Here is a 23,692-nt window from a genome sequence, read left to right as displayed (position 1 = left end):
ACACACACACACACACACACACACACACAGATCCACAAATAGTTGATAATAAGGTGGTGTCAATAACACCTTGCAGCTACATGACATTTGCAATTAGGGGATTTGATGCACGTTTGTATTATGCGAGTGTGTCATTGAGAGTGCAGGTTAAAGGTTAATTCCCATTAATACAGACTGATAAACTAGACCTGACTTATTGATCGCTCTCTCTTTGCTTCTGGCTTCTACCTGTTCTGCTTCTCCCTTTCTGCGTTTCTCTCAACACCTCACAATACTCCTCCTCCTTTGTATCCTTTGTATCTTTCCTTTGTAGGAAAGAAACAAAAGAGTTATTAAGAGAAAAGGAAAATGAGAACAATGAAAATTTAAAGAGAAATAGCATGGATGTAACAGACTATCGGGTGATGGAAGTAGGGCTGGGAGAAAGAGATGTTATAGGCCTGGATTTTAGATAGAGATAGGTGGCTGTCATCTCCCAGTAAGAAGGTTATTGTTTTAAGTTGACTGGATGGCTGAACATTTCTGTGTACAGCTCTCCCTTCAGTTACATAGGCTGTAAATTAAATGTGAGTGTGAATGGTTGTTTGTTTTTTATTTGTCCTTTACTAATGGACTAGCCTGGGTTGTACTCTGCCTAATGCACTATGTTGGCCAGGACATACTCCACTCTCCCTGGAACCTGCAACCTCTTGAGGTGGATAAACAGTTAAGAAAATGAATGGATAGATTCAATGTGATTATAGTTAGTAAAAATGTATAGGGATACATTCATGTGCTTTCATGTTTTCAGCAAAAAATATTGTTTGTACATGCAGGCACTTTTTTGCATTCCTTTAGATACTTTAATGTGTATCTCTGTGTGACGGAAAGATAGATGTAATGCTGCCTACAGTATTTGCAGCTGGCAGTGTGTTGATGGATGACTGCTGTGCCCAGTTCACAGATGATAGATTTAACAGCCCTGATAGTTGAGCCCAATTATGTTGGTAGGGGGTTCTTAGGTTTGTGTGTGCCTGTGTGTGTGTTTGTCATATTGTATCAAATGAGCAAAGGTTAATGGAATGAATTATAAAAATGCGTGGTCAATTCTTTTCTGCTCTTGTTAAATACCTATTTAGTACAAGTGCTTATCACAATTTGGCTGCTTAATCTTATTTATTTATGCTTGTATTTTTTTCTATACTGTGTAAAATGTGACTTTTTGACATTGTGGGTTGTTTTTTTCAAGAAGCCTGTGGTCAAAGCAATGCTAGTTTACTTTAAATAAATGCGTAGTATTGTGTGTTTTAATGAAAATTAAACTCATTTGAATTCTGATGTGATTTTTTTGTGACATAGAAATTTTGATACTTCTTTGATGTATTGTGGTACTATGTAATCAAGCTCTATTTCTGTCACACTCCACCTGATCTGCCAATATATTTACTGAACCCAAAAGCTAAAATAATAAATGTAGAGAATATTTGGCATTCTAGACAGAATATGTTAAGTGATTCAGTCAGCTGTGGTTTGTAAGTAGATAGTTAATTCCAAGTCACATAGAGTTTTTTTTTTCTCCTTGAAGGGCAAAGCAAGGTTTTTGTGAAATTTTTAATACCTAAATGTACAGTATATAGAAAAACATAAGAGCAGTTTGCTTTCCTGCCAAATGCATTATAGAGGTTTATTGAATTTTTGTCGACACAACAGGGAAATGGAAGGACATAGAGAAAGATATGGAGGCAAGAAATGAGATACCTTTCTGATTTATTCCCGCATTATAGAAGCATAATTAATAGAACAGACAGAGTAGATAATTGATGTATGAGGAACAAGATCAATTTAACAAGTTAAATATTAAAAGGATAACAAATCAACAAACCTTGGAGGCTTGGTTCAGAGATTAAAGTTTTTGTACTGCATTCTAAAATACCACTAACCTTACATGTCGTTAGAAACTTCCAAACACAAAAATAATCCATAAATTAAATAAAAGCCAAATAGACATTATGTAGTTTGTTCATTGTATTTGGATAAAGTAACACAATGAAAATGTATCTACATGTTCATGGGAAACAAAACACAAACGAGCAATTAAAAAAATCCAGGAAAATAAAAGTAATGATAAGGTGACTACTCTTCTTGCATGATTTTCTTTAAAGAAATTTATTAGGAAAACTATTTTTTGCTTAATTTTATTTTGAGTGCACAAAGATTTAACCAGTCCAATAGTAGTATAAAATTACTCGTTCTAGCATAACACTAAAACAACAGTTAATAGTTAAGCTAATAAAAAAGGATGCTACTGAATCACAGCTGATAAAATTCTGAGGTTATAATGCTACACAGAGAACCACAAACCTCTTTTTAGTACACTTGAATGACACAATACTGTAATAACTTTGAAATAATAAATTCATTTTGTCATTTTATAGTTAGAAACATGTTGTGTCCAAAAAAAAGATTTAAGCTAAATGAGAAAAAAACACTGGAAGACACAATGCTATTCGTAACATCTTGTTAGCTTGTTAGCATGGTTGGATGCTAAACGTTAATGACTGTGAAGACATCTGCTAGAGGGAGGCCATGTTAGTCCATAGCCTTGAAAGGTGATAGTTTAATGGGGCTAAAGATCGGCTGTCAAGCACGTGCACACACACACAAATGTGCATTCACATCAACACACACGTCTGTACAAATACACATGCATGCACTCGTCCCCTTTCTTATTCCAACTCAGTGGCCATAAGGCTCTAAAATTGGAAGTCGAAATCTGTATGTGTCTGTTTGTTTGTGGATGTATGGTGGAAGGAGTTTGGGCTTTTTTCCCCCTAAAATCTGCATCTTGTTTTCAAAGAAGTCAAAGGTTGATTGTTCGCATTCACATAATAAATCAAAATCATATTGATTAGTTTATTGCTTGAAGGAATTACACCTTCAAATTGTATTTGCGGTTCAACTTTTTTCCACACTTGCTTTGAAAAAATGTAATGCCTGTGTTTACTTGTGGGGGTGGTTTCAGTGAGTTGAAAGCCCTGTTCTTGTCCTCCTACCCCTTTTCAAACTCAAAGGAAGGGTTACTTTGCAAAAGCTTCTCAAGGCTTTGGTGCCTTTCTATCATTGATGGATAGTGGAAAATGCTGGCTTTGATTAGCAGCCCAATCATGTTACAGCTGCCCATTTATCCCCTTTTTGATCATTTGTTCTTAATTTATGCATTTCAAGCACCTCCCTTGAAAGACAAACATAGTTTTCTTTGATAAAGAAACTGGAACTTTAAAAATCACAGACTGACACAAGGTCATTTTGTTTGCTCTCTCTTTCTTTTTTTTCCACAAGGCCTCATTTCTCATTTCTTTTTCATGTTCTTCCACTAGATTGGAAATTGTGGCACTTTTCTTTGTTCCAATATGAGCATAACCTTATCTAAATCAGTCATGTGTAGATTATTTAAAGCCTCTTTTCAAAACCCACAAAACCTGGCGAGAGAATTGAATATACCGTGACCATGTTAGGCTCTGTGATGTAAATGTTTGTGGGGTGCAATGAGGAACTGGAACAGGAGATTCTTTAGGAGAACGAATGAAAATAGGCTAGATGGAGCTATCTATAACTTGAAATTTTCAGTTATGCATCTCAAAATTTTGAGTTTATCAGATACAATTTCAAGAAAATAACATGAAATTTTGGAGTAGGCATTTTAAAATTTCAAGTTAATAATCTGAAATTTTGAGAAATTAACTAGAAAGTTCAAGTTAGTTCTGCCAGTCAGGAAGCTTTGTAAAGGTGTGTCATGTAACTGCTGAACTAACTCAAAATTTCAGATTATTAACTTGAAATTTTGACTTATTAGTTGGAAATTCTGAGTTAATGATGGCTTTCTTTTCAGTGCCAAAAACAAGATTCTTCCACCTCCACCTCCACCTCCTCTACTTCTTCTACCACCACCTCTTCCTCCTCCCCTGAACCCCCTTTTTTTCTTCCATATTTACTTTTTGTATATACTTAATCTACTGTACAGAAGTCTTAAGCCATCCCTCTATTCTTCATATTTTCCTTTCAAGGACTTCCCGTTTTTAAAGTTTTTCTTCACACATTGGCAGCTTTGTACTGATTTTCAGTCCAACCCTTGTAGTTGACCATTTTTTTATTAAGCCACTTAACACTGACCTATTAGTCATTTAAGCACCAGGCACCTAACCTAAGGGATGGACCAGGGTTGTGTCTACACATAGCAGATAACTTTGCTCACACACAGTTTGAACAAATGACAAAGCTTCTATAGGTTACACATTGCACATCCTCCATCTGGCGTCTTATGAAGTTCAAGCTTTTTTGTTACTATAAAAATGATAATGATGAATGAATTTTACAAATATTTGGAAAGAAAAAAGAGGTTAAAGCTCATTTTTGTGCCGTAGAATGAGCAGCAGGAAAAAAAGAGAGATACTACAGCAGGAGACAAATGAACAGAGTGTGAAGAAAGACTGAAATTATCCTCTGGCTTTTACAAGTTGAGGTGTTTCTGTAGCACGAACCATTGACCTGACCAAGAGCCAAGCTGTCCTTCAGTATGTGTGTATGTGTACGTCCACGCATAGGTAGTGAGGCAGCCAGCACTGTGACAGGGAGGAGAGTGGGAGGATGTATCTGTCAAGAGTTCAGTGTGTTGTTCTTGTGTGTTCTGTATATGTGTGTATGTGTGAATGTGTTGACCACTGTTGAAAGCTGTCAAAGGGAGACAAGTTGAGGTGAGGAGAGGTCCCTGTGGTGTTTGTGTGTGTGTATTTGTACTGAAGAGAAAGTGATTCCATGCTCATGTGCTTAGGCCTGTTATGGGTGTTTTTGTGTGTGAATGTGTGTGTGTGAGGCCATGTCTACTGGGCTGTGCTGAAGCCCTGTTCCAGCCGACCACCCTGGTCCAGACCAACTGCCAATCATCTTGCCCCCCCACCCCTGCTTAACCCTCTATCACCTTGCCACACATGCACCAACATGAAGACCCCCACACACACAAAACTAAAACTAGTTGCATCTCAGTATCATCCACGCATAGGAAGGTGTATACACACACTAGGTTTTCTTAAAATGTTTGCCTATAATTTACAACATTTGTTACCAGCTAGTTTCCTATTTACAGAAGTTGCCTTTGTGACTGTATGTCTAGAAAGAAGAAAAGTGATAAGACATTTCTGAATGCTTTAACTATGAAGTCAGGTCACATACAGGTCTTGTTTGGAGTGTGTAGCTGCAAGTGATTAGCATCTCTGACGGAGAGACTCATTAATCACAGTCTTCATTCTGGCCACTGGCCTGCATTTTAGATAAAGGTGCGCACACAAGCTTGTCAATATTATGGCCCCATCTTGGCTTGTATTTCTTAGACCCAACTTTATATCTACACACAGGGGCATAATGAAAGGAATGAAGGAAGAGAGCAAAACTTCTTTTCTGACAAATTCAAGCACCAGCACTCTCAAGGCAAAAACAGCAGTTGGAAGGGATTGGCTCTTTGAAAAACTCTGGGGATGAGAGTGGCCCAGCAGGAGACTGACATGCTGGTTTTGTATTCAGCCACTGCTGAAATCCACACAGCAGAAAGCCTGCGAGGACCATCCCAGTTGAGGCAGTCATTGTTATTGAAATGCATCAGTTATTTCTTCAGAAGCCAATTGACGTATGTTTACATTTAAGTCAGAAAGCCCTTGGGATAATGATTGGCAGGGTCAGAGGAAAAGCAACTACAGTACCCTCAGAGAGACATGGTCATTTTTCAGTCTATACCTAAAACCAAGAAAGTAGTCATTTTGACCCATCTTTAAGCATTTCCCAATCCCAGGTTTTGGTATTTGTTTTTAAATCCGTGTGATGCAAGATCAAACTGCTTTGTATCACATTGATAGTCATTTACATGGAGCAATGTGACATTAATATTTTGTACTCATGTAATATCTAAATCTGAATCTTAATTTTCCTGTGACAGGGAAACACATTTTCATTATTGTAGAAAAAGAGGCCCACTACATCCACATCAGTTCAATGTTAGTGCACCTGCTATGAAAAACTATTTTTGAGTGGTAGGTCCAGCTAGTTTTGTTGGACCAAGGTCATTTACAGGTTAGCTGGACTCTGATCGAGGTAAAAAAAAAAACATCACTATGTAACATTTCAGTCTGAAATAGGCCAATGGCAGGCTCTGGGGAGAATAAACACACAGGACAGTACACACTTTTAGAGACACAGCAATGCATCCACATATAAAATCAGGACAATGATGAAAACGCAGAGGGGAGATGTCAGAGAGTTGTGCACCTGTGCATTACTATAAATACACACACACATAACAACACACATAGGAGCCCATGGGTATGCCTGTCCTTGCTCTCTTGTTGGGGTGAAAGGCTGACCTGGTTTCAAAAACATGACCCCAGGTAGTAAAAACTCACACAAAATCAAAAACACACAGTGACATTCAGACAACAAACACTGATTTATGCAGGTGCATGACCACAAATGATGACCTCACAGGCATTTGTATTTATATGTGCTTTCATGCACAATGTAGCTTTTCCCCCCTTTTTGTTGGAATACAGATTGTCGTTTTCATTTTATTCAAATTATAGGGTCTCCCCAGAGTGTGAGGCTATAAACAGATATATCAGATATATGTCCCTATAAAATGAGTAAAACAAAATGGGTGTAAGTGTGTGTTTGTGTACTTGAGAGGAGCAAACTTGGCTAATTTTTCCAATAAATCCACTAACTGTAATCAATCTTTGTCATGGAGGGAGAAGGAATACATTCTGCATATAACTGTTTCACGTTAGTCTGCAGAGAGATTGAGTAAGCAAGATAGGTACTCAATATGTGTGTGTCAATATTTTACCATGACCAGTCTTGCAGGTCAATGTGTGTGTGAGCATGTGTGTGTGGAGCTAATCTGCTTTTGATGAAAGAACAGGCCTCAGTTTAAACAGGTTAAACCCCAGGTTACCTGATGAAGAACTGGACAAGTGTGCGTATGTGTGTGTGTGTGTGTGTGTGTTTATCATTTCTACAATCAGTACTGCTATCACTATATTAACGGATCGATGTTTTGTAGGTTGACACAGATGAAAATAGGTGGAGATCCTGTAGTCAAAGATTCATATTCTGTATTTCATATTCTGTATTTTTTTCTTACTTACTACAATAGTATACAGTTATGGTGAGATTTTTTACAAACACATCATTATACACTCAAAAGTGTGCATACAGGGTCAAAAGGGTACATACACCCCCACTAATATTTGGTAAATGTCCCTTAGCAAGTTTGACCTCGACCAGATGCTTTTAGTAGTCATCAACATGCTTCTGGCATAGTTCTGGCTGGATATTGCTCTTCTTGGCAGAATTGGTAGACTTGGTATAAACTCAGCTTTTAAGCATAGTCCACAAATGTTGAACAGGCTTGATGACAGGGCATTTGGAACTCCATTATAAAAGTTTAACAAATCATTTTTAACCAACTGCAGATTCCAGGATCATCAGTTAAAACAACTCTAAGTACAAGTTATTAAATGTGTCCCCACTTTGCCAGGGTACCAAAGAAGACCCAAACTTTCACCGTCAGATAAAATAAAATGTAGGATGTTCAGAAAAAACCCCCAAGAACCAACAAGGCTCCAGCATGCTGTGAACTGGAAACTGCTGGAATACCAGCATTACTGTCCGCAATGAAATGAGTTTTCCATCCTCATTGCCTGAGAGGATGCTGATCAAGAAAGCAGCTCCTGCTCCAAAATCAACACTTTCAAGCTCAACTGGAATTTGCAGCTGCCCACATGGATAAGCCAAATGTATTTTGGAGAAAAGTTTTATGGTCAGCCATGACAAGAACTTTTCTCCAGATATAAAAGTTCTCATCTTGTCCGGCCGTAAGGCTTATCTCCAGAAGTTATTTTTAAGAGTTATTTATGATCTTTACATTTTAAGTAACTTACTACGTATGTGGCTGGTCTCTAGTCACACATAAAATGCAATTAGGTGGAACGGCATAGTCAATCTCGGCCAGTGTATTCAGGATGGTGTGATGGCTTTCACAAACTGGCGCCCACTCCAATTTCTTTTAATGGATTCATTCTGAATTTGAAATGCATTAATTTGTTGGAAGACACTAATCAATATATGTTTATGATTCTATCGTTTCTTTTCTGTTAAATTACCTCAAAAATGACTTAGTGTAACTTTAAAATGAATTCTGGATTTAATAGTGAGCCACTGAAGAGAAGCTAATATGAAATAAAGTGTCTGATTTTCCCCAACACTTTTCAAACTTAACTGTCCTGTTTTGCATAAAACAGATCTGTGGACATGCTTCATGGAAATCAGAAGGGGTCAGTGGGCACCAAAAACAAATGTATGCAGAATTTAATAGAAAGAAAAAATTGGGAACCGTAGGTAACGTTGTTGTGGAAATTGGTCTGAATCTACCATCAGTTACTCTAGATTTTGTCCAAGACAGGACAAAAGCTACTGACTGAGATAAAGAGGACCTACACAGCCTCTATCTGCCATTATGTGAGTTTCACAATTTGAAGTGGACTAAATGCTCAGTGATGGCTTAAAGCATTGCTAAGAGGAGCTTTCAGCATTCCAGCTAATTTAAATTAAGTATTAAGCCTGCCAGAGGTGTGAGTGAAGGGCCACTTCAACCTACACATTCCCCGTTATGAATATTTACAGGGATTAAACTGGCTTTTGCTCAAGGGTAAATCATGTGGAGTAGATGTGCTTTGTATTTGCCAGCCATGTGGTGTGTGTGTGTGGTAAGTGTTACTGTGAAGTGAAAACCTCGAACTCACGAGACATTAAAATTGTATCTTTTGTGTCTATGTGTAAGCATTAGAGCAGTTATTTTAATAATAAGTACAGGGCAGTTGCATTAATGGAAACCTTTAATTCTTTTTCAAAGGGATGCGTTTGAGTTGGCATTGACATTCATGTAATTTTAATTATAGGCTCATAACAATTAAAATACAGTGGATATTTGTACCATACTGTTCTGTCTTCTGTTAAATTTCACCAACTGGCAGCGATGCATCAAAGGTCAAGCACAAAAGTGTTAACTAGAATGTATTTTTGTGTATACTAATCTTAATGGTGATCAGACATCCTTTGCCGAGCTCCAGTGTCTGCAAGCAGTTAAAACAACTGGCTTAAAAATAGATATGATCATGAATCACAAACTTAATTTTAGTTTGAAATGTCAAGGTCAGTCACACTATATGTTTTTAATCATGCATAAGCAGTATTTCCATAATAAATGTAGTTCTTAAATTATTGTGAATCTTAAGACCTGAGGGTCACGTGCTTTCTTTGAAAACCCTGAAATGGGTTTAGCAGTATTCACAAGTGACTTCCAGTTTGAACATAGAGTCATACACAGTAAGATGAATCTGACTGACTCAGTGTTATACGACTGGAAGTTGGAGGGATTATGTGCCAGGTGCTAGAAAGCAAGCTCATCGTGAGTAGTGGGCCAGAGAGGAATGGCAGGGTCTAAAAAAGACTGAAATCATTTGGTAAACACATCAAGAAATTGGAGGGAGACCACGACGGAGCAGATGTCCTTGTCTCAGTGATAATATGAATGTTGACGTTATTTTCAAATTCTTGGATGGGATGTTGATAAACTGACTGATTAGCTCAGCTCTTTCGTCTCCACCTTTCCTTCTGTCACAGCTTTTCTGCCTTATATGTTCGATAAATAATTACCACTTTGATGTTGTGGATTCTCTACTCTACAATATGAAGCGCCTTAAGGTTATTGTTATTGTTAATTGGTGCCAGTTAAAAAAATGAATTGAACTGAATTCAAAATAGAAAGAGATGCTTCAAAATAAAATGAAAAAAAAAAAAGGCAGAAACGTAACACACAGCAACAATAAGAAAGTTCTGTTTACAGTTTAAAGTCAAAGGAGCTTGCAAAGAAAAGTGTCTGGACTTCTTTAAGTTGCTTGAAGACATTTTACCTCTCATCCGAGAAGCTTCTTCAGTTCTAAGGTCAAATGGTGGTGAGTCCCAGATTTAAACCTAGTGGGAGTATCCCCCCAAAGAGGGAGATCATTACAATGAGCTCACCCGAAACCCTGGCTGATTGGGACCCACATCCATTTTCACACCTTGGCTCAGGCGATTAGAGGATCATCAGGGGGTCCTTTTGTCCCTCTGTGGGGGGAAACTCCCACTAGGTTTAAATCTGGGACTCCCCACCATTTGACCTTAGAACTGAAGAAGCTTCTCGGATGAGAGGTAAAACGTCTTCAAGCAACTTAAAGAAGTCCAGACGCTTTTCTTTGCAAGCTCCTTTGACTACAATGACCTGGATGACTGAGAACCTTCACAGATATTTTACAGTTTAAAGCATCAAACCAAAGCTTGTTTTCAGACAGTCACAATCTATATTTCAAAAAAGAAAGAAAAGCTGGTAAAACAATGTCACCATCACTTCCCCTTTCTACTGTTTGATTTGACAAACAACAAAATGTTCTAATCATTTGCTAAGAAGTGGTGCAGACTCATCCTCTATGGCTCTTTACAATGTGTTTCTGAATACTGTAATTGCACCCACAATTTAGTTGTCATCAAGACATTTTTTCGTTTCTGTATTGGCGACTCTACATTAGATATTCTGAAAAAGTGACTTGATTGTGGCTCATAAATGTTACATGTTTCCCAAAGAAAATTGTAGCTGACAAACTTCAATGAGAATATGCTTGCAGTTAAACTCGTTCTTCGGCACAAACACGAGTTCAAATATGTGGCAGCATGAGCACCGTGTGACTGGCTGCATTTGCATTGAAAATGAGTGATCAGAGCAAGTTAGTTATACAAGTATTGCTTTTTTCATATTTATTTTGTTTACACGTCTTTCACTGTGTCAGAGACATGTGTCACAGTTTGTCAGATCCTTTCATGTTGGGTATAAAATGTCTGCTTCCTGTTTAGGAAGACATATATTTCCAAATCTCAGTCTGCTAATATTACTTGAACTGACGCATTCATAGCTTTGGTGTCCAACATCGGCAAAAGTTCATAGCAAAATATGGCAAGTCTCCCTCTAACGCTTTACTAATATAAGCAGGAAATCCACTGAATTATGAATATTTACGGACTGCTTAGGCTCACAGTTCACTAATTAATCAAGATGTAACAAAACACATTGAGAAGTGTCAAAAATATTGAATGAACATAGTAAGACATTGCTTTGGTGAGATCTAAATTTCCAGAAACATATATGCAGGTGATCACCTGTCAACTAGTGGTCGCTAGAGAAAAATGTCTATTTCTCAACCAGTTAGTAAGTGGTTGTGAGGTAACCAGGAGCCGCTGTGAAATTGACTGCTAAACTAAAGTTTATTAATAGCACCTTTCAAACACTATAGTCATTGTAAATGCTTTAAATTAAAATTAAAACTTAAAATAAAAGAGTAAACAAGGAAAAAAAGACAGAAATAGTATTAATAACAGTAACAACAACAATAAAAAAAAATGAAAACAACAGTAATAAAAATGATTGTACAGCTACTCCGTTAAATGAGCTTTTTAAAAAAAAGCCAAGGTTGGAGACGATCTGTCCTCAATGGTTAGTTAGCGGTTAGTCCAACGATTGTCAGCATAGCAGCTAAATGCCTTTTACTCTTTTTAGATTCACATTTCTCTACTACAGTACTAACTGATCAGATTTCAGATTGTACCTTAATTCATCAAGAATCCTATATATATTTTGGGTACAAGCCATTTAGCGAATTATAATGAGTAAATAATATTTTAAATTGAATCCTGTATTTTATTAGAAGCCATTGCAGGCAGCTGATAGGCTTTGTCTTCCTGGATTTTGTTAAAATTCTTGCAGCATCAAGATCTTTTTATGGAAGCAAATAAAAAGAGCATTGCAGTAGTCAACTCGAGAAATACAGCATGAATGAGCTTCTGTAGATTTTGCTGGGGCATGTATTCTCTCAGTTAAACTATATTTATGAGATGCCAAAAAAGCTGATTTAGTGATAGGCATAATGTTGGCAGTGAAACTAAGGTCCAGGATAAAAGAATAATAAGAATATGAGATAAGAGAAACAACTTGCTCGAGGGAAGAAAGGGATGAGGTGAGTTGGCATTAAAAAAAGAGAGGTGTAGGACAGGGGTAAGTGGAGCAGTCGAGAAACCACGAGAATGATGAAACAGTAAGCGAGTGTAGTAGTAAGAAGAAAAATCAAAGAAAATGTGGGCAAAATATAATATAAAAGTAAAAAAAATGACAGGAGAGTAAAAAGAAGAGTAAAAAAAATACATGCAGAGTGAGAAAAAGAAAGTGACAGAGTAGTGAAAGAGTAGCAGAGGAACACTGAAGTTGACAGGAGAAGAGGAGAGGAAGAAGAGAGGAGGACAGGGAGGGAGTTGGTCCACCCTGTAGTTTTGCCAGGAGGAGGGCTGGACCTGCTACCTCTCCTAATGAGCACCACAGAGAGTGTGTGAGAGAGTCTCCAGAGCTGGATTCAGGAGTGTGTGTTTGTGTGTGCACAGATATCAGTCTTTCTGCTGGCCTGCTTCTTTCTCTGTATGTGTTAGAGATGAGTGTGTGTGTATGAGGGCTTATCCTCATGGCCCTGTGTTTGTGTGTGCCCTTGAAAGGGCCAGTTGGAGCCGTACAGTCTCGTTAACTTTAAAGTTTGGGTAAAGGCAAGTGCAGACTTTTAAATGATCAAAACTGCATTAGTACCCATTCTGCATGACAGATTTTGCCCCCACGCTGTTGAACTATTGACATTACTAAAGGCACACAACTAATCGCAGATGGAGGTGCACTGATGACAAGCAGTATGACCGCTGACCCTTGGTCAAATGACTTGTGAACCTCACTCTGAAACCTTGTTATTTAATAAAAAGAAACATCTGAAAGTTACTACTCTGATGCCCCATAAGGATTTCAGGGTATTCACAAACTGCCTACAGCACTCTCATATCTCCTGTCAAAGTGCTGCTTATTGTGATGACTCAGAATCTCTTCCTCTCTGTGGCTCTAAATTCCTCCAAAAACATGACAGAGTGTAAATGAGAGTATTAGGATTAAAATTCCTCTGTGCTGCGAGTGCATGTTTGCGACAAAGACATTGTGCACATGTGTGCACTTTTTTGCTTACAGTGAGTGTCAAAAAGCAGAGGAATACGCGTTTGTGCCTGTGCAACCATGAAAGTGAGTTTAAGAGTGAACAGGGTGGAGGTGGAAGTGGTTTATTAATGCAGCGCTCTGACAGCACTGTAATCCAGAGCAGGATTAGCATGCTAATAGCAACAGGACCACATCAGGAATTTCACAAACTCTACAGTACCCCTGTGGAGGTGTGTGTGACAGAGAGAGAGGATAGAGGGGTTTTGAGAGGCTTTGGGTTCCACTGAGAGTGAGTGTGACTATCACTGGGTACCATTGTCTCCTGTATGTGTGTCTTTTCTCCAAATGACTCAACTGTGACTCAGATTGTCTAACAATTTTAAAAGTTTAGAAATTTCTGACAATCTGTTATGTCAATGTCACATGCATGACATAAGTGGCTGAGTAACCCACATATGTCTGCTGACACAAAACCAACTGGATGTTTAACAATAATGATGCACTGCTTTGGTTATGGTAATTCAACCAATTGGAAAGTGGTGGAAAGCTCATCATTACATTTATGACTGTGACTCACAAGGTTGCTAATATCTGGCACAGTCAGATCCTCTCCTACACCAAGGTTACTGAGAGGGTTATGAGTCAAGATCAGGTATGTTTCTCATTTATATGGATAAACATTGCTTTTTTTAAGCTCTTTTCTTTGATCTAAAAATACTGTAGGTATTACAGTACTTTATGTAATTCCACACAATTTTGTATCCTAGCAGCAACAAATACATTAAAGTCCCACTGAAGTCCTTTTCAAATCAGTAGTCTAAAGAGAACATTAGACCTGTCACTCCCTGACTAATACCAGATATCCAACTTGTTCTAGGCATGTACCAAAAGGGTTTCTTCCTGTCCCTTCCTTTCACAGTAAAAGTCCCTGACATATAGACTGGGACTGCTGTAACATAAAATGCTTTACAAAAGCAATTCACACATATATATGTAAATTCTAGGATTAAAATACAATTTAATCAATTTAAGATTATTTTTTCTTATTAAAATAGTAAATATTTGTTGGTTCACAACATCTGACATGTGCAACTAACTAAACAGAAAACTACATTTCTTTTAACAAATGAATTAGCTTGTTCTGTAAACAATTCCTGTGAAGCTGATTTTGTAGTACACAAGTGAGTGTCAATTTTAAAAAAATGGGAGGATTGTTGACATTTTTTTAAAAGAAATTTACATTTCATATTCTAACTCTAAGGGGAACCAGCGTTTCCCTTCAGAATAAATGTTGGTCAGATGTCAGAGGTGTGTTGAGTCTTGTGGTTGGTACTACTGCCCAGAATCCCTGTATCTGTCAACATTCATGTAAGAAAGTGGATGCAGAGAGAGCTTTGGGTGAGTGTCCTGTACTTGGTTACCTTTAGGAAAAAGGGGTTAAAATAGGTTCTTTCATAATACTAACCCTGCATATTGAAAAAAAAAATCATGCTTATGCTAGTACTTTTAAATTTGATGGCTAGGAGTCCTTTAAAAGTATCAATACATAACTGATTATTGCATCAAGCGGGTGCATCAAAAGAACCATTGAGCATGTCTGTGAAATCGCAGAGGCTTTGACAAAAATAGTCAAACCCTATTCCACACAGCACCTATTTTAGCTTGATCTTAAATAGCCTAGACCATTTTTAAACCCAAAACAGAGATACCTTGGTTTTCATTCCATGCCAAAATAAGGTTACCTAGTTTCTACAAACCACCATGCCTCTGTCTCAAATGGGATTAAGAGAATTCAGCTCCTGGGTGACTCAGATGGCCTCCTTTCTAATAAACAGGCCTTGTTGATCTGTTGGGTCAAACCATGTTAAACTGAGAACAGACCTGGCTACTTTGGTTGCCAGTCAAGGGCCAAACAGGGTTAACTCAATTTCCAAGTGTGTATATCCATTTTGTTTGTGCTGTAAACATGTCTCTGTGTGTGTTGTGTTTACTTGACTTGGGTGAGGTTAAAGTGTGTTTTGGGAAGTGGAAGAAAATTACTGCAGCTTCATAAAGAACATAAATCAGACAATTTATGTCTATGTGTGAGACAAATAACTACTTATTTTGGTAACTTCTTGTTATCAGATTTAGATTGCTTGTTCCAAACTGTCGTGAAGTGAATGGGTATGGGTGGACAATGCGGATATGGTTGTGGGTATACAGTATAAATGTAGTGAATAAAATCTCCTATATGCTCTGATGCTTCCACTTTGACTTTGGAGTTTCCCTTCTGTCCAGTCAAATTCAATACTGACACACAGTACATGCAGACGCTGGCTTTTATGTGAGAGCCTTTTTTCATGTGTCATGTGTCGTGTGTGGTCATAAAGCTTGAAGTGTGTGTCTGTGGTTGTGTGTGATAGCCAGTGAAACAGATTGGTGGCGATGTTGCTTTCTGTGTTCTTTCATGCAGAGCTTAAGGTTATGAGGCAGGTCTCTTATTGATTCATGTTGCAGACAATTAAAGTCACTATAGGCCCGTCAGGAAAACACTTCCTTTCTCTTAAGACTTTAACACACACGCACACACATGCACATACACACTGCAAAGAAAGTATGATTGAAAGCAACAACCGTTGATAATCCTCTCACTTATCTGCTTTTCACTAGTTTGCTAAGTCATCTACTCCAGCAGTCCCCAACCCCCGGGCCTCGGACCGGCACCGGTCCGTGAGTCGTTTGGTACCGGGCCGCGAGAGTTGAGGCTCAGGTGTGAAATGTATGGTTTTCAGGGTTTTTTATCGGTTTTCAGCATTATTTTGTTATCGTTTTTATTGTTAACTTGGTTTTCCTGGGTCTTTTCACGTGTGTTATGAATAAATCGTCTTTTTTTCGGTACCGGTACTAGTTTTATTTTGTTGTATTTATCCGCGACACCTTAAAGGCCGGTCCGTGAAAATATTGTCGGGCATAAACCGGTCCGTGGCGCAAAAAAGGTTGGGGACCGCTGCTCTACTCGTTAACTTCTCTCAGTTACTAAATTTATCATTCATCCCTCATTGCCTACTTCATCATTCACCATTGTTTTACTCACTCAAACATTTGCTTCCTCACTCATGTCCTCACCCTTTCACCAATTCAGTCCCTCCCTCTCACATTTGTGTAATATGATACTTAGTTACTCTGTTGCCTGCTTGCACATTGGCTCACTTGCCCAGCAGCCATTATGCAACTGATGTGCATGTGAGAACGCAAATGTCTGAAAAGTTTGATTGGACAGTTAGCGGTGCTTAGTGTGATGTTTGATTGTCTCAGACTGATTCTCCCAATATCATCCAGAATTAATTTGTGAAAACAGCTTCACACACTCATATGTTTACTCCCTCATTTAATTATTTATGGTTACTCAGTTAACATGCTCATACACGTATTTACTTTCCCCTCAATTATTAACTTGCCTGTTTGTAAGTACCTCATTCATTTCCTGACTCTTTTATGCGTTGCTCATGATCTCGATCATTTGCTGTCATTCACTGAGTCTCCTGCTCCCTCAGAGTGGTTTGAGTATTCAATAATTGGCTTAAGCACCTGGCAAGGTACTGCATCTGTGCTATGCAGAGGTTTCCAGATCCATGTTTAAATGCTATTATTATCTGGCGCCAGTGTCAGGAATATGTAGAACAACCAGTCTGTTGGTTACGCTTTGTATTTCTGTTGTTGTCAGTCCTTCAGCTTAGCCGCTGCTCCAGAGGAGACAGAAGGTGGAAAATTCACCACAGCACTGCTTGTGCTCATGTTGTTAGCTCAGCTGTCTGTCTCTTTCCAGTTTAAGCCAATTTCCAACCAGTCAGTATTGTAGCTACAGACACTGACATTGCCGTCAGGTTACACGCTGTCGACTTTTTGGAGGACTGCATCCAAGCGCATCTCCGTAGCTCCTATGTTGGCATTAGTTCTACGTAATGCAGACACTAACAAAAATTTCACTGTTTACCTCTTATTTTTTTTGGTTTTTCACTGAACTCAAGAATGCAAAACATGAAAATACCAAAACAATTACATGAAATTCTTTGCATAAACCAGTACCTGTTATCATTTGCATGTTACCAGATCATATCTTTAACACCTGCACTCCATCTGTTTTAGGGCTCTATGCTCATTTCCTTTTCACTTACATTCTGCTTTCATACAAACACTGGAGATCCCTCCTAAAGACCTTTCAGAATCAAATACAACTTGTGACCTTTGGTCTACCAGAATTTTGGTACAAGTTTCAATTTTTTTCTTCTTTACAAATAAATTGGATTTAGCATAGGTTCACTAGGTTCACTGCTTCTTTCACTGGGCTGACTTTCGAACTCCAAGCTTTTCAATTCACAGAGCTACTGTATATAAACATACCAGTATCCTCCGTGTTTTAAATTACTTGACCCCTTTTTAATAAAGTACTTGTAAAAGTAGCACCCGTGTTTATAGTAAACATCCTTTCTCCCTTACCATTCCCTCGTGTCTCCAGACAAAACCGCTGATGTTACTCGGGCAAAATCCCAAAACGTTTCACTTTGCAACTTTGACTTTTTTCTTCAAATCAAGTTTTGGTTGCATGAACAGAATTATTTCACCTCTGCCACCACCAAACACTTTGTCTAGTACTCACACTTATAAATTGGAACACACACAGACTTCATATCCATCTGTTCCAGTTGTGTGTTACTCTAACAAATCTCTGCCTCCTTTCTCTTATTATCCAAGCGTATTCGGGTGGTAGTAATGGCATTTAGATAGCCAGTGAGTTTGTTTGCCTTGGGGTGTGTGTGTGTCTTTGTGTGTGTGTGAAAGGAGACCATGGGAGCAAATAGCATATAATAGCATATGTTTTAAATGACTTAATGGGAATATTTAAAGCTCCTGGCATGTTAGCTGACAGTGGATTTAATTCAAGCTAACTAAGAGATGGGCGTGCGTGAGTAAAGTACACTCACTTTTATTCAGTGAAAGCCTACACATGCAGAGGCATACACACTCATATATTAAGCCATACCTGTGTTTTTCAGACTTTCCTGTTGGATACTTGTATGCCTGGAAACGTGAACTGAGCTCTAAACACACAAAGTACACCAAACTGGAAATAGAAAGGAAAAATAAAAACCATATTAAATATATGTGTGTGCAGTTTATACAGTACGTCCTTTGATTTCTTGTTCCTCGGTTATGTTTATGATTCATTTACAGTTTTTAGCTAGATCAAAACTACATTCAGTTTCTGTAGCCACCTCAGGTTACTGTTGAGATTTTCATTTGCATACAACATCTCCCAGTGATATGGTGTAGAAGTACTGAGAAATGGAAATAATCAAGTTCAGCTTCATATAGTAGTTCATTACTATCTACTTTTGGTTTACTAAATGTTTTGCTCCGCACACAACAACTCACATATGAACACAGAGTAACATGACCTGGGTTTGCTCCAGCACACATACTTGAACATACAGTGATGCTCAGGATCAGTTGATGTTATCTAAGTGAGCAGTAAACAGACTCTTTAGAGTCTGACGCCTCTGGGTGCCCTCCTTTGGTTTGTGGCTTCATGGGTCCTGTCCAACTGCGTTAGCTTTTGCTGACATGAAAGGCTTTAATGGCTGCTATTGGTGCCTCTGGGGAATGAAAATTTCAACATAAGAAAGACAGGGAATTCTGTCTAAATAAGTGTTATCATTAGAAGATATGTTCCTGTGTCCGTAAGTGGATATTTTCAGGGCACCAACTTGCTCTTATGGGAATTTGCTTTGCTATATCCTCATGTTTACGAGCGTTTGTGGATGAAAGCTAGGTTGCTTGCGTAATGACTGTGTGTGTTTGTGTGTGTGTGCGTGTGCATCTATTATGTTGATATAGAGTTGATTTGATCTATGTAATCTAACCAAAAGGCTAAATGAGCTCAAGCAGAGAAATCACTTCTGCATGCATGTTTCCTCAATAACCTACTTCCTTATAAAACATAAATATTCATTAATATAGTTAAGTGACATTGTATCATTTTACAGCATACTTAGACGGCACATATTACATTTGGGTAATTACATGCTATCGTGCACTTGTGTTGATAATACATTTTAAATGAATCAGGCCATATTCACTCTTTGATAAATTGTGGCCTAAAAATACAATCCCATTAGAAATAGACTGAAACCTTTGGGGAGGAAGTAATGCTGTAGTTCTGTTACCTGGATTCCATCTCTCAATAGGTTCTAAATTTATGAGTTTCCACAATTTGCTTTTACCTTTTGAAATGTGTTCACACTTGTCTCTTTAAACCTCATTTGTGCAAACCTTTAGCACTGTAATAAAGCAATTATCATTTTGATTATTAAGCTTTGGTGAGACTGTTTTGTTGACAGCCAAACAAATTACATCTCAACTGCAGTGACAACAATAAGTCCTTGTAATTTCTCTGTTGCCTATTAATTTGTTGACAATAACTGCCGCTGATGAGTTGTAAAAAAAAAAAAAAAAAAAAATTAAAGCTTTCATTGGGATATTGGAGTTGTTAAATGCAAAACTGGAATTACTCAACTGAAAAACAAGTTTGCAAAACAGTTTCCAAATTCTATTGCCAGAAAATCATAGGTTTGACTGCAAGGAGATGGAGTTGATCTTCTTTTTTTTTTTTAATCTTGGTTAAATATTTTTCGCTGGCTGCCAGCAATGTATAGCATGCAAATAAATGTGACACCATCCACAAATGAGAGAACACTTAGAAGGGAGGAATTAAGTGGCTAAACCACAGCAGACTGAAAGACAAATGATGCTCTGGCACTAAAGACACCAAACCATCTTCTTAAAGACCAATCAGTCACATCAGCATTTAAAATCAGAAAACTTTGCAATAAAATAGTTTTCTCAGAGTCATTAGCCTCGGTAAATTCTGTCACAGGAGGTAGCGATATGCAAAGTTGCAATTATGAACTTTACGTTACAGTGCTCACCTTTGAGGGACAGTAGACAACACTTTTAAAAGTTGTAATGTTTGCTGGTTCTTTGTTTAGTTATTGTCCAGTTTGTTTGTCTTTATCTGTGCAAAATTTTTCGCATTACTCTCCTCGCTGTTTACATTCTGTTCTTACACAAAGCTGAACTTTTTCTGCAAATTTACTGTCACATTGTGCTCTAGCTTAAAACATCCATCCAGCAGTTAGGAACAATCTCCGGTTTTCTCAGATTTGATGATGATGGGTCACTGTAACTGCTCCGTACACAGCCATTGCATGCCCATTTCATAATAATGACATTTATTTAATCTATCAATGGGGAAATTACATTAAAAGTTGGCTATTGTCAGTCCCTGACATCATCATCCATCGGCACAACCCTAGCTACCTGGAAGACTTCGTTGTTTTTCCAAATGCATTTTTTAATTTTTTAATTTTTATTTTTAGGAACAAAATGTCAGTGAAGTAAACAGCACAGCATAGAGAAAGGGAACTATTATGACTCACTAACAAAAATGCATGAGATAAGATATTGAGTAGAGTCTGGGTACAATAAATGATACTGTAATAGCGCTATAATACTGAAACACCTCTTTGATAGAACAATGACTTTATATCAGCTGCTTTTAAAAGCAGCATGCATCAATACACCAGCGTTTACTGGAAACCCACAGGAGGAGTCTTGTGCTTTTAGAGATACATTTAGAGAGCTGCAGATTGTTGGGTACATGTAGCTCAGTTTTCAATATGAGCCACCTTTCATGTATAGGCTACACTATTCATGAGAGTGTAAGTGAAACATGAATGCTTTTCCTGTTTCCTGCATTTTATTGTAATTCAGAAAAGTGGTTTATTTAATCGAGATGATGGAAACTAAGTTGTTTTCCATTATGCTATGACATAGAAGTTGACAACTTTAGGGAAACACGTTTGCTGACTAACAGAAAACTACAGAGTGCCAAAGAGCAGAGCAAACCAGTGCTGCCAAATTTAAACAATAAGGGAATCACAAACCCATTTTAAGGGAATTTTGATTAATAATCATATAACAGGCATCACATGGGGTGATTGTTCTCTGTGCATGTGTATCTTTATCTGTGCATGTATGCATAGGCTGCAGTATTATTAATTGATTATATATCCTTATATATCCTATACATTAATGCTAAACTTCATACACAAAGAGATTATGCTTGTTTTGGTGTCACACTAATTCACACGTTACCATATGCACAGACCCAACAATAATGGCTGATGCATAAAAGCAATGACACATACATGAGCCCATACACGTACCATCCCGCCGCAACACATTCTCACCATCGCATCCACTTTCACACAAGAACACACACACGCCTATGCTTCAGATCACACTCGAGTAGCAGTGTTATGTTTTCATTATGGAAATGCATTTTATGACTGAGAACATGTGATTATGTTTGCGTGCAGAGAGGGGAGGAGTCGTGCTGAATTTCAAAACTAGATCAGGGGCATTGACACACACATACTGAATGTTTGGCTACTGCTGTGAGCCAATTCTCTCTCTCTCTCTCGTGCCCTGATTGTGGTCCTTAAAATTGCAGTTCTGATATTGAATATTGATAGATACCCCACAGCCCCCCTTTGCCTGTTTATCCCTCTGTTCTAATGAGTTCACTTTGATTTCTTTTCATTTCTAATGAGATCACTGAACAACGAGGGGGCGATAAAGGCTAATTATCTCTGTATTGATTAATTTATAACAGTTATTTTCATATCTGTGAGAAAAATAGTGTTTTCCTAGTTTTCACCCTTTGCTGGAGGTTATTTTTTTCAAACGGAATGCAGATGGATGAATTTTTTCCCCATGTTTTTCAAATTCATTTCCCAGTTGATGTAAGGCTTGCTTGAAGAAGCATAATCAAAACCATATCATATATTTTAGACCCTATTCAGAGGGTGTGTATTAAAGATATCAATATATGGATATATGGATATATGGATATGCAATCTGCTGTGCATTTTAAACCTGTGCATGTTTTATGAATAAACAATGCTCCAGCTCTCTGTATCCTATATCCTCAATAATAGGATTGTGGAAGTCTCACCTGCCTCATAGCTTGGAACTAGCCTTAATTCTCAACACCAAGTCTGTAGTGACGAGAAAAGGCAGAGCCACAGTCACAAGGTGTGACTCAGCCATTGTTTCTTAGTCTTTTTAAGAAAATGGGTACTTGCTTGACACGTCAGCATTATCCACCGACTGTATGTAAAAGATGGATGTAAGATAAGATAAGATAAAACTTTATTAAGCCCTCGGGTGGGTTCCTCTGGGAAATTCGGTTATGTAGCATCCAGGTCTGAAAAATGAAGCCAATGCAAAGCCCTTTAAACCTGAATTATTTGCAATTTATAAGAGGTGATGATTTGCGGCAATTCTGTGATGATTTGTAACCAAATCATTAGGTTACAATAAAAAGGTAAGAATGCATAGACATCTAAAGGAGAACAGCCTAGCTCACTTGATCTGTAGCCCCAGTAAACACTGTGCAGATGAGTTTATGTTGTAGTTTAAGGTCAATTTTTTTATTTAAAACAGTGCAAGCTTTAGGCCAGGTCTACCTACAACATAAACATGTAGTTTCCTAGTCAGATGTCCCCTTATTTGTCATGTCTGGACCAAAATGCTCACTTCAAAGCTAGCTTCAAGATAAGACTTCACAAGCCAGTGGGCGATGTACAGTTTAAGCTCTCATCACAACAGCTATGCTACAACACTACAGAAGGATTTTGCAGTTAAATGCTGCCAATATTCTACAAAGCATCATAAGCCATCTTGATTTGGCCTTGTTGGAATCTAAAAACATGTTTGATGAAGTTTAAACTGGCATTTATTTCCTCGGTGGATGACTGGAACAAAGAGGCAGACAAAAAAAGTAAGCATTAAATGATTTCGTGAATAAAGCAATGACGTTCTCCAATTTCAAATACTTCAAAACAAATTAAAACGGTTGTGTGTCAAAGCATATGTCTAATTAAGGGACTCTGTTGCAGATGTGTGTGTATGCAGTGCTTGAGGCTAAAAGAGAAGGCTAATGCAGTGGAAAATGTGTCTTAGCTGGGCCATGAAATAATGATGAGACACTGTGACTTAATCATGTTGACACACAGAGCTTTCTCTTCATGTGCCCCTCACTCACTCTCTCACTCTCTCTTGCAAAGGCATCCTCTCTCATAAAGTCTGTTTTCTTTCTTTCTCACTCCCCCTGTTCTCTTCACTTCCCTGATAAACTGTGACAGTGTCTGTCTGCACTGGCACTTTCAATTCACGCTGTTAACTTAATTGGTATTATATTGTTAACAGTACCAAGGGAGCTTATAAAGACCGTATTTGTCGTCACATAAATAGGGTGAAGTTTCAATTATTAAGAATTTCATTAGATCAGACCCTACTGTTAATTCTGTTTATGGTCACCATTAGCTATTACATGATTGTTTTATAACCTCTTTCTACTCTTCAACTATCTCAGTACGAGTTCCCACAATATGGGATTCAAATTGCATTCATTTTAAAGCCTTCTTTGTTAAAGTAATGCAAAAATAATGATTCATC

General features: G+C 37.9%; 1 protein-coding gene across 13 annotated transcripts in view; it reads left to right on the top strand.

Annotated features, from left to right (window-relative positions):
* ptprt (protein tyrosine phosphatase receptor type T) overlaps positions 1–23,692 on the top strand; it is a 300,616-nt gene that overhangs the window by 24,340 nt on the left and 252,584 nt on the right. The gene's annotated exons all lie outside the window — the stretch shown is intronic.

Source organism: Haplochromis burtoni, unplaced genomic scaffold (assembly GCF_018398535.1).
Source record: "Haplochromis burtoni strain Fernald_Lab_line unplaced genomic scaffold, NCSU_Asbu1 Contig_540, whole genome shotgun sequence".
Classification (NCBI taxonomy): Eukaryota; Metazoa; Chordata; class Actinopteri; order Cichliformes; family Cichlidae; genus Haplochromis; species Haplochromis burtoni.
This window is presented reverse-complemented; position numbering and strand designations above follow the sequence as displayed.